A 10,819-nucleotide genomic window follows, 5' to 3' on the forward strand; every position below is an offset into this window, starting at 1 on the left:
GAGTTTAAATTACATATGCTCTGAGGAAGACCAGAGCAATCTTGCGTCATTGAGTCTTTTTCCCTATTTTTTTTTCGTTCGTTTTTGGGGGGAGTTTGTTGTTTTCTTCTCGGATTGTGTAATTCCAACTGAATCCGTTTCCTTTCATTATAATGTTTCTTGTCTCATTGCATCATCGACGCGATGATTACCTCGGACAGAGTTAATGGACGACTTCCTGGATTTTTTAAAAATCAATTAGCATTCAATAGTATCCAAATCCAAAAAACAAAATAACATTTAAATTAACATATCTTTGCCTCCGAAAATCTCTAAAAATTAATTAACGTGAATTAATAAGATATTCTAATTTAAAAATAATACAATAGCATGTCTACATTAATACATTAATTAAAATAAAGCAATATTTCATATTAAAAAAAGTTTATAAAAAAATCTCAATGTCAATATTTTTGGTTTATATAAACTCAGCTTTATATACTACGGTAATCTATTATCAACAACAGCCTTTCAATAAATAAAGATATGATCTACTTAATTAGTATTAGTATGTAGTAATATTCTATATATGGTATAATTAATAATATAAAATATGACAATAATTCCAAACAAAACAAAAGCCACTTAACAAATTATAGGAAAAAAAAAATCAATTACACAAGGTTCGTAATTCAATGTGTTTAAATAGATTTCATTATGCATATTTTTTTTTGTATAATTTATGCTGATTGTTTATTGTAATGGCATTTCGCATAATTATATACAATTTAATTTTTTGCGAAGTAATTATAGATTTTGTGTAAAATTAAAAAAAAGTATTAATAATAATATATAATGTCACGAACAGAAATTTGTCATCTTTTGAATGGATTGGATGTAGCATCCAAAGAGGCCAACATAACTCATAATTTCTTTTTCACGTCGCGCCGTTACCATGTACTTACTTTCTTTGCAAAATCCCAGAAAATAATTCTGTCGAGGAGTGTATTTAAAACCATGTTCATTTGACATTAAAAATGCTGCTTACATCTATGTCGAGAATGGTTCGAGGATCCACCAGAAGTCGTGACGTTGTTTGCTATTGACCTCATCCTCTATCTTCGAGATAAAGCAATAAACTCTACGACTGTGAGACTCCCATCGTTATATAAATATAATACATGATTCCTGAAGCAGATCTTTGTTATATTAAACTATTTACAGTTTGATTGCATTTGTTGAATTTGTAAATATTATGTAGATTCGAGTATTCATACAAGTACATACTTCTTTTTTACTACAATACTCATAAGGTTATTGAATGAAAATTGTATTTGTTGGAGTTTTTTTTCGAATCAAATTATTGAGTCATTTGGATCAAAGTAGACTTAAGTACGCTTGCTTAATCACCTAAATAATAATCGAGTATATACTTAAACAATGAATTATTGTAACAAAGTAAATATAAAAAAATCTTAACAATTGTAATCTTATTAAAAAGCTATTTGTAGTTTGAGTAAATATTATGAAGATTTGAGTATTTATAGCAATGCATAATACAAACTACAAATCTCATAATATTATTGAATGAATATTAAATTAGTTTGAGTTTTTTCCTCATTATTTCCAGTAATTTGGATCAAAGTAGACTGGAGTACGCATGTAGTTAGTCACCTAACTGATAATAGAGTATACATTTAAACAATGGTTTGTTTTAACAAAGTAAATAACAACAAACAGAAATTCACACCTAACAATTGTAAGCTTGGTTCTTGTGCATTTTCAATTAGTCCATTGCTTTTGTTGAAAATTTCGTCCCACGCCTGAGATCCGCAAAGCGAGGCACACCAAACGTTCTAAGTAAGGTCGAACCTCGTATTTGTTATTTCTACGATTTAAATTTATACCATTACGTACGGTTCAAACTTACAAACTCGAAGGTTACGTCTGTATGTTTGAAATTAATTTTATAAATTTTATTTACTTCGTAATTATCTACTTCCGAGAACAATTGTGTACGTTGAAGAACATTGATTTTAATTTATGATTAAACTACCCGGCAAGAATTTAAAGACCTTTGATATTTCAAAAGTCGAGAGAGTGAGAGAAGGAAGAACGAAAGAGCGAAACATTCCGAGAGAACAATGACGTGCTTGCCTTTTGTGTTGTTAACAGACGGAAAACAGAAACGTTTGTTTGGAATCGGTCTCGAAATTGTACGCGGTCTTGTTACTGTTTAAAAAAATATTAGTAAACTATCTTATTCATTAACAATGAGTAATTGAAGACATTGATGCTTCTTGCACTTGGAAGTGTAAGTTCTGGTTTCCTGTGGGTTTCGGATGATATCAGCGAAATTCAACAAATAACAACAATAATACTGAAGCGATAATGATATGAGTAATGCAGTATAAAGTTATTAATAAATGCGAGTGAGATTGTGGAGGAGGAAAACGAAAGAGAAGAAGTTTCGCGTTGAAGTTGTTCGCGCATGTTCCGGAGAGTTATTCCGGAGTCGCCGGAGTATCGAAGCCGCATTTGCGCTTGGTAGATCGTGTCGCTAGTACCATCAGAAGGATTCAAACAGAAAAACTTTTACGAAAGACCGAAATTGTGCGTGCTTCTAGTTCACTTTTCTACCTTCGAAAATACAAACCCATGACTCATAACTGACCCATGCGGAACACCCTTCGACGTGAAAGCTAGCTTCGAGTGCGGTGCTTCATTTCCAAACTATGGATTAACCCTACACACATCCCAAGAATCAAAGAACAGGCCAAGTAAGTTTGCGCAACGAAAACTCGTTTCTTTTTTTTCTTATTACCATTCCTCCGCCTCTTCTTCCACTTTTTTCGGCACGACCGGTCAAATGCACCATCGAAGATGTACAAGCGGTCAGCGACCTTTATCGGACCTTTAAATCATGCATTATTATTTTTTTACAATCTGTTGATGGCAAATGACGCACGCGGTAACAAGTTTATTGATTCCTAGTTGCAACCTCGAAATAATTGCGCGCCTGTTGTATGCTTAATGCAACAGAAAATTGGTTTTTAATTCAATTTTGCGGGTAGGAAGGAATCTACCTGCTGCACGAATTCCTCAAAGATGACTCGTTCCCATCAAGGGTACAAGAATTCAATCCCTTTAGGGATCTGTGCTCGGAATGCTAACGTCGGCAATTAGCATTATTTTTCTTTCAATTCAGTAAGATCAACGCTGGTATAAGAATGGGACCTACGTGTTGAGGATGCCGATGTTGTTGTTTTTCTATATTCTCTTTTCACCATTAATAATGTAATGAGTTTGTTATTGCGAGGAAAAGTAGGTTTTGGAGGCGGAAATTCAATGGGAATTTTATATGGGTATTAACATTTTGATTGTTTTCTGCTATGCTCAGTTCCAATTGTTGCTTATCGAAAAGAATGCACGTGATAACTCTGGTAGTTTCTCACAGAAAACGGGTCTTTATCGCCAATATCATTGTCACGTAAAACCCATAAGGTATCTTCTCTCTAACGGCTTTAATCAAGCGCCAAATTTGCTTAGTTTCCATCGCAATTTAATAATTTCCCTAACGGAAACACAAACCAAACATATAATTTCATTTAAAATTACCATTAATTACAATTCCTTCAATTACAAACAAATTACAACTAAATTCAACGAATATAAATAAAAGAAAAGAACAAAAAAAAATATTATTTTCACCTGCATTAAAATATTTGGAATACACTGTTTATGCTTTCAACATAGTTATTTACATTATTTTTTTGTACAGAAATGCTAATCTCGAAAATAAAATGTAAGTTTGTACATATTTCGAAATGTAATAATTCAAAATACAATGCGAATTTGTGTCACGTACGATCCGTGCTCTATCATGTTTTTCATGAAACTGCTGGAATACTTAATACAAACGTAAGAAGTAGGTTCGGCCAAAAATAATAAGTCGAAAAAAATAATTTTATAATAAAGTAATAAAAAAATTTCATACGTCTTGTCTTGTACATTATTTTCATTATAAAATTTAATACCGGAATGTTAGCAAAGTTATAATTTACTCAATTAACGCATGATTAAATTAAAAATTATTAATCAAGTTTATTTTTTACACGATATTCAATAATAAAGAGGTAAACCCCCTTTACTTTAAGTTTTATTATCGGAAATTGTAATTTTCTATACTCAATATGATTAAAATGAAAATTATTAATCTTTTATTATTTCATTTCTCTCAATAAAAAGCCACAACATTATGAATAATATTTTTAATCATGTTTAAACTATTTGCCTACGGGCTACAAATATTGTGTATTGAGTTGAAGTATTGAGTTATATGAGTTTATTTCGTAATAAGTTTGTACAAAATTTATTGCTTCATATTTTTTAAATACATTGTTATAATTATATATATTTTATATTAAACTATTGAGAAAACGTTAATTGTACTGAATGAAAGTACTTTTAAGTAGAATGAAAAAGATTGTAACCAAAATTGGGGCAACTAATAAAAATGAATGATATTTATATAATTGGATATATTCTAATTTTATTCCTAATAAAATATGCATGGTTTAATTGCGATACTTTATAATTATGAATGAATTAAAATGATCATTATTTTCCATTGATAATAATGAAATACGAATGACTTGTAAGTTTTGCACCATTCATTCGAATTGGTGAATCGAATAATTAGCGTATGAATATATATTCGCCACTACTGTTATTCATATTCAGTAGTTATAACGTTCGCTAAAGTTATGATTTATGGTAATACATTCACCAGTTCGAATGTACAGGGTGCTACAGATTTATAGAACATCTCGATAAAACGAAATCACATTCCTCAAAACAGAGTATAATATTTCATATCATTTCTCTGTAAATGAAACATTCAATAAATGTATTTATTGAAAGCGCTCAAAGTTCTTTCACGTAGATATCTTTATTATCGCTGTTTGGCTTTCATATTTCGACACATTCGCTTGCATTGAAACATTTTATAAAAGCACTTTAAACACAATCGGCTCATATTCATCAAAAGGTCGTAAATTCCCTCCAGTTTTGTACTGAACATATCGTGTTTTTTTATATACTTTTTTTTTCAATTCTTCAACCGTCATGTCATAGTTATTTCGTAAGCTGGCTGTGGAAAAAGGTTACGGGCCTATGACAAGGGTAATATTATACAAAAGCTGGAAGAAAGAAATAAAGATAGAGGTTAACTCAAAGTCGTGGCAAGCGACGAGCATTCGTATAAGCTATTCCGACCAAGTATTCAGGAAATTCCAATAATTCAAACGCTTTTTACTTGTTTTCTTGAATATCTGTTTATCGTGGTTTACTGTCATTGACGTTTTTATTGTTATTCGACTTGGAAGGTCGTAATGTCAATTAAATAACGTGTAAGAAACTTGACAATCCAAAGTCGCAGTTGAACATAATTTTGAAATTTTTATTGATATTATTGTAAATTCGAGAAAAATAAGAAATAAATAAGAAATATTCAAAATATTATTTGAATATTTTAATTATTACTCTATCATATAAATAATATTTACAGAAATTATAATAAGTATATTTAGTAATTATGAATAGAATATTAATCATTCAGATAAAGTTGTGAACATGACGCTTCAGTTTCGTATTCACATTCGTATATGTGAAAAGATGAAACTAAAAAAGAAGCATATATGGAAAATTATTTTCAAAGTTGTCTGCGCAAAAGTTTCAGCAGCTCTGGTATTTGTGCTGTGAGCGATTACACGAAAGGGGCAAAGTTCCATTAATATGTAAATCTAACTGAGATTTCATTTCAAAACAAAAAAAACAACAAGATACTTTCGAAGAAGTCCAAATCCCGTTGAAAACGACGCGAATTCCCAGAATCTACGCAGAGCCTAGTGCTCGTTGTTAACTCAATTAATGATTTCTTTTATATGCATCTTTTGTATAATAAACAAATAAAAATTGGATGAGATTTCTATCTGCCTGCGGTTATGGCCGGTGATTTTACGGCTCAAACGCCGGAAACCTGAGCATCGATGCAATACTTGCTGGTATAATATATTAAGCGTGCTTGAACTAAATTATTAAATAAATTTTTAATGAGTGCTCTCTGATGAAATTCTTTTTTCCTAATGAGCGTTACTTCATCGCAGCAGGAAAAAGATCTTGGAAATCGTGGTGAAATCAAGTTAAATGTTGTCATTCTCGTTTCCTGCTTCCGAATTTGGTATATTTGCAAATTTCAAAGTATTCAAATATTGTTCACGATTAAATTTGCAGAATTCTTACTGCATTCGAATCTTATAAAAAACAAGGTCTTGAGAAAATTTGAATAAAAAGCAGTATAGTTTATAAATGAATCAAATCGAATATATTTGGTATATTGTAATGAATTTGCAATTAATTTATTTCGTTATTTTGTTTTCGATATTTCGCCAGTTTCGCAATTCGCTTTTGATTTATGAGGCACCAATGTCGATATGTACAAGTCAATCTTCTGGCAAACATCGTGTTATCAGTGAAAACATAACAAATTACTTTCATTACTCACAACGCTACTTCACAAGTTACTTGTCAAGTATGGCACAATGTGTAGTCGCATTTACATTACACATATACAGAATGAAAAGTGGAGTGTCATGTTTCCTTAAAAAAAACTTAAATTTCCTACATATGTTTTATGAACAAATAGTAACACTCGTTGAATAACATATTGCTTACAATTTAAAAAAATAATAAGTGATTCAAACCTTAAGACGTGCGCGTCCTGAATGAACGAAACCGATTTGCATTCGTTAGTAATGGCAATTTTCCGAGTAACAAAAAAATGAATCACTCCTCATCTCAAGGTTGTTACATAACAATTATCCTCGTGTTTCAGCTAAAATCTTTAATGCACTTTTTGTTGCGTCACACTTGCATGAGACACCGATAATAATTATTTAAGTAAGTAAATATTACTTAAGCATCTTAATTGACTAAAAAATAAGTAGTTTCTTTTTACATATTTACAAAAATTATAATTAATTTGGTAATTCAAATAGATGTTTTCAGGAAGTTACCATAATTGATTATCAATAATCGTCATGCTTCTATTTAAATCGATGATACACTTTTTGCATCAAGTAGTGAGATAACTAGAAACGCTTTTTAAGGAAATACGCTCGTTATATAAATAGCTTATTCGCTTAGAAACAACTTCGAATAAAGCAGTTTGGCCAAGTGACTTAGAAGATTATCATTAATTTAGCAATTCAAATCAAATTCATTAATGTTTTTAGAAAGTTTGTCCAAACGGATTATCCTCGTACTTCCATTAAAATATTTAATGCACTTTTTGTATCAAATTATGAAATGAACTGAAAACATTAATTAAGGAAATAAACATTACATAAGTAGTTTAGAAGTAATTTTAATAAACATATATTATTTGAGGTAAAGTGTCAAATTGTCGTCAAATCAAATTCACTGATTATTTTAGAAAGTTTATCTAACGGATTAGCTTTGCACCATTTTTCTGTTCGCAATTGCAGGAAGAAACCGTACAAAATTTAATTTACATGGGAATACCTTTAATCTTAGATTATACTTTGTAAGTTTAAATGGATTAAACTAAATGTCCAACGTGTTCAACCGTTGATAGAATGAGGTAATTGAAGCAGAATGAAATGTAATATAATTCTCGATTAGTTTTCGCATTTTAGCTAAATATAGTGTAAAGCTTTAATTAACATTGAAAATGATAAACAAGTTTGCGAAACGACGCAGTTATGGTAAATTCAGAATGGAGTGTCGTTTTGCCGTTCAAACAATATTTCATAAAGCAAACAGCGACTCTGATAACGATAATCTCTTGGAAGAGGCGCAAAATGGTGACACTTCATTCGATCGGAGCGTTGTGTGCTGGCTGGCATATCTATAGAGCACCGGATAAATATTGAACGAATAGATCGGTTAGGATCTCTTTTTTTTATATAAGCGGCGGTTGCGTCACACGAGTGTAGATTACTTTCAGTTTCCTGAACTCGCTTCACGGCTCATCGCGCTAAAGATGAATCCGTTTTTAAAAACGCACATCCGCACCTGACTGACTGACGGTGGTTGAAATATCGACGGCATATTTTCACCAGGATTTTCCGAGCGGCCGCCCCCCTTTCACCTACATATTTTTCATTGTTTGCTACTCTATTTTCATTGCACAATGTGTACAGGTTCGACAGCCTCTCTCCGTTACGGATAAACACAGATTGCAGTGTGCTAATATTTGCTCTGTTTTCTTTATGGACGATTGCGATCGATTCAGTACATCGCAGGATTAAACAAATTCCTCCAGCATACAACCCCAAACGCAATCAATTATAGGCTTAAACTGAATCACTCTGCTCGTGTGATGTCTTCATTACTGTTGTTAATAGAGAACCGGTGCGTCTTTAATTTCGTTATTTACTCGCTCATTGTCGGCTGACCATTTCATGTATCATGGGGAGCTATTAACATTCAATGCAGCAGCAAAGAACATGCTGGTATGTTTTTTATTGATCTTTATAAAAAAAAAACCACAAGCATTCGAATGATTCAATCAATTTACAATCAATCATTGAATATTTTATAATATATTTTGAGAAAAAAATACAATCTTGTTTTTAGTATTATAGTTATCATCTACTTATTAGTTTGATTTAATCAAACGAGACAATAATTATACTTGGAATACAATTAAGAAGAATTATTATCAGAATAATAGTTTTTTTTTTAATTATTTTTATCCCATGTTTATAATTCATTGTTTATTTTATTGTTATAACACTATAAATATTATTGTATTATTGTTATTTACCACTATAAATTATTGTTTTACTACATACTTAATTGCAATGGTCAATTTATACGTTTGTTAAATGAAAAATTGCATAATTATTTGCTTTAGAATTAAGCTGCAATCCAATCAGGAATTGCCGATAAGTGCATTTTTATGATTCTAATATTTCTTCATATTACCTCGTTTCCTTCAGTGTAAAATTGTTATTAGTGTACACAATTACGTTTAATTTTCCAACTTCATTACTTAGAAAAACCATGACAACGGGAAAGTTTATATCCGTAATAATATTTCAATTGTTTATATATCATATGTTCCTACTTTAATATAAAGAAACATAAATAATTAGTCGCTATTTCTGATACATAAGCGGATCCATGTCCTGTGGAAGTTTAATTTATGGTAAATATATTAATTTCCCGTTGATTGCTTTATAAAAATATATATTTATAAGGATCTCTGCATAAAGATTGAAAAAAATTCTAAACTAATTGCTGAACGGCTACTACGAGCGGCAACCAGACCGATGGAATAATGCATTAAGTTCAACGGCATTTCGTAGAATAATGGACTGCGATTAATTTTAATTAGGTCCAATTAAGGCGCTCCAGAAATATGTAGCCCTTTTCTTCTCCCGGCGAAGAAACAATTATGGCAAATATTAAAATACGCGCCGACTAGACTAATTATTGCTGCCGCGTTCATTCTAAATGCAAATTGAAATCCAGAAAGACCGGTAATCATCCACGAATCATCAATTACGCAATCCGCTGTACCTTTTTTTTACCACGATCGACTCTGTCTTACTGTTGATACGTTCTGATTGCAAAGAAAACGGTTTCACGTGGATTCGATTCAACAGCATCGAACAAAACAAAAAAAAGTCGTTAGTAATTCTTATCAATTACATTGTACTACATTTTATGGTCTAATACTTAATTCAATAATAACATTTGTTGGATATAATTGCGAAGAGAGAGAAAAAAAGACGTAATTTCTTTTTCTTGTCTAGTTGTATGTAATTTTGCCATCTGTAATTTATTGCCACATTTATTTAATTGAGTAATTTTGTCGTAATACTTATTTTTACTTCCTTACATCGTTTCTTTTTAAGAAAAAACTACATGTTTAGTAATTGCTTGGTAACTTTAGAAATAAAATTAATAAATCGGTGTTTTATTGATTATTCTTAATAATTAATATGATTTTGCGAAGACGAGTCCTAGTTTAACCGAGAATACAGAGTAATTATTGTGGAAGTATGGGAAACGTACATATGTCATACTTATAAAGCGAAACTAATGTCTGTATTTTCCCAAATTATACTGTTGCTTAATTGTGGTTTTACTTTATCTACTGGATGAATAACTATGTGACTGTCGAGTTTTTGTTTTAAGATTCGAAAGTAGTTGATCTATATTATTTGTATTTTTATATACAATAAAGATTAAATAACATCGAACTTTATAAAACGCATGTTACAAAAACTTAAAAATTATATCAATTTAATTATAATTAACCATTATATTTGAATATAAGTTAATAAAGAATGTTAATTATTTTGATAAATAATCAGATATGCAAATAAAAAATATTATAAAAAATGCATGAATGAACAAACCGTTTATTACACGTCAATTTACACATAATTTAGCATAAATATAAAGCAAAGAAATATATGGTTTGCAGGATAATGTTGTCACCTTTCAAATATTCCGGTTCTGAATGTAAATGTTTCTAAAATGCATGTGTAAATCAAGCCACGTAAACCGCACCCTTAAACGTAATTCTCTCGAGGCGTTAGCGAAACCACGCTGTGACTCTACTTTTATATTCCCTGTACATAGGGGTAAAATACATGCGTCTCGTCTAGACTATGTGTTATAAAATATATCTACCTCACCTGAAACTATCAAATAACGTTTAAATTTACTTTAAACATTACAATTTTTAGTTTATAATTTGATTTCTTTGTAACATCTAGTGGAAACAATATTATCTTTATAA

At 30.6% G+C, this 10,819-nt stretch overlaps 1 protein-coding gene across 1 annotated transcript in view; it reads left to right on the forward strand.

The window, feature by feature from the left end:
- The first annotated feature begins 2,479 nt into the window (after positions 1-2,479).
- LOC108560885 overlaps positions 2,480-10,819 on the forward strand; it is a 16,984-nt gene continuing 8,644 nt past the window's right edge. The window contains exon 1 of the mRNA XM_017918600.1: positions 2,480-2,759. The gene's annotated coding sequence lies outside the window, so the exon portion shown is untranslated. The remainder of the gene's footprint in view (positions 2,760-10,819) is intronic.

This window comes from Nicrophorus vespilloides, unplaced genomic scaffold, assembly GCF_001412225.1.
Source record: "Nicrophorus vespilloides isolate i.1.1-1 unplaced genomic scaffold, Nicve_v1.0, whole genome shotgun sequence".
In the NCBI taxonomy this organism is placed as follows: domain Eukaryota; kingdom Metazoa; phylum Arthropoda; class Insecta; order Coleoptera; family Silphidae; genus Nicrophorus; species Nicrophorus vespilloides.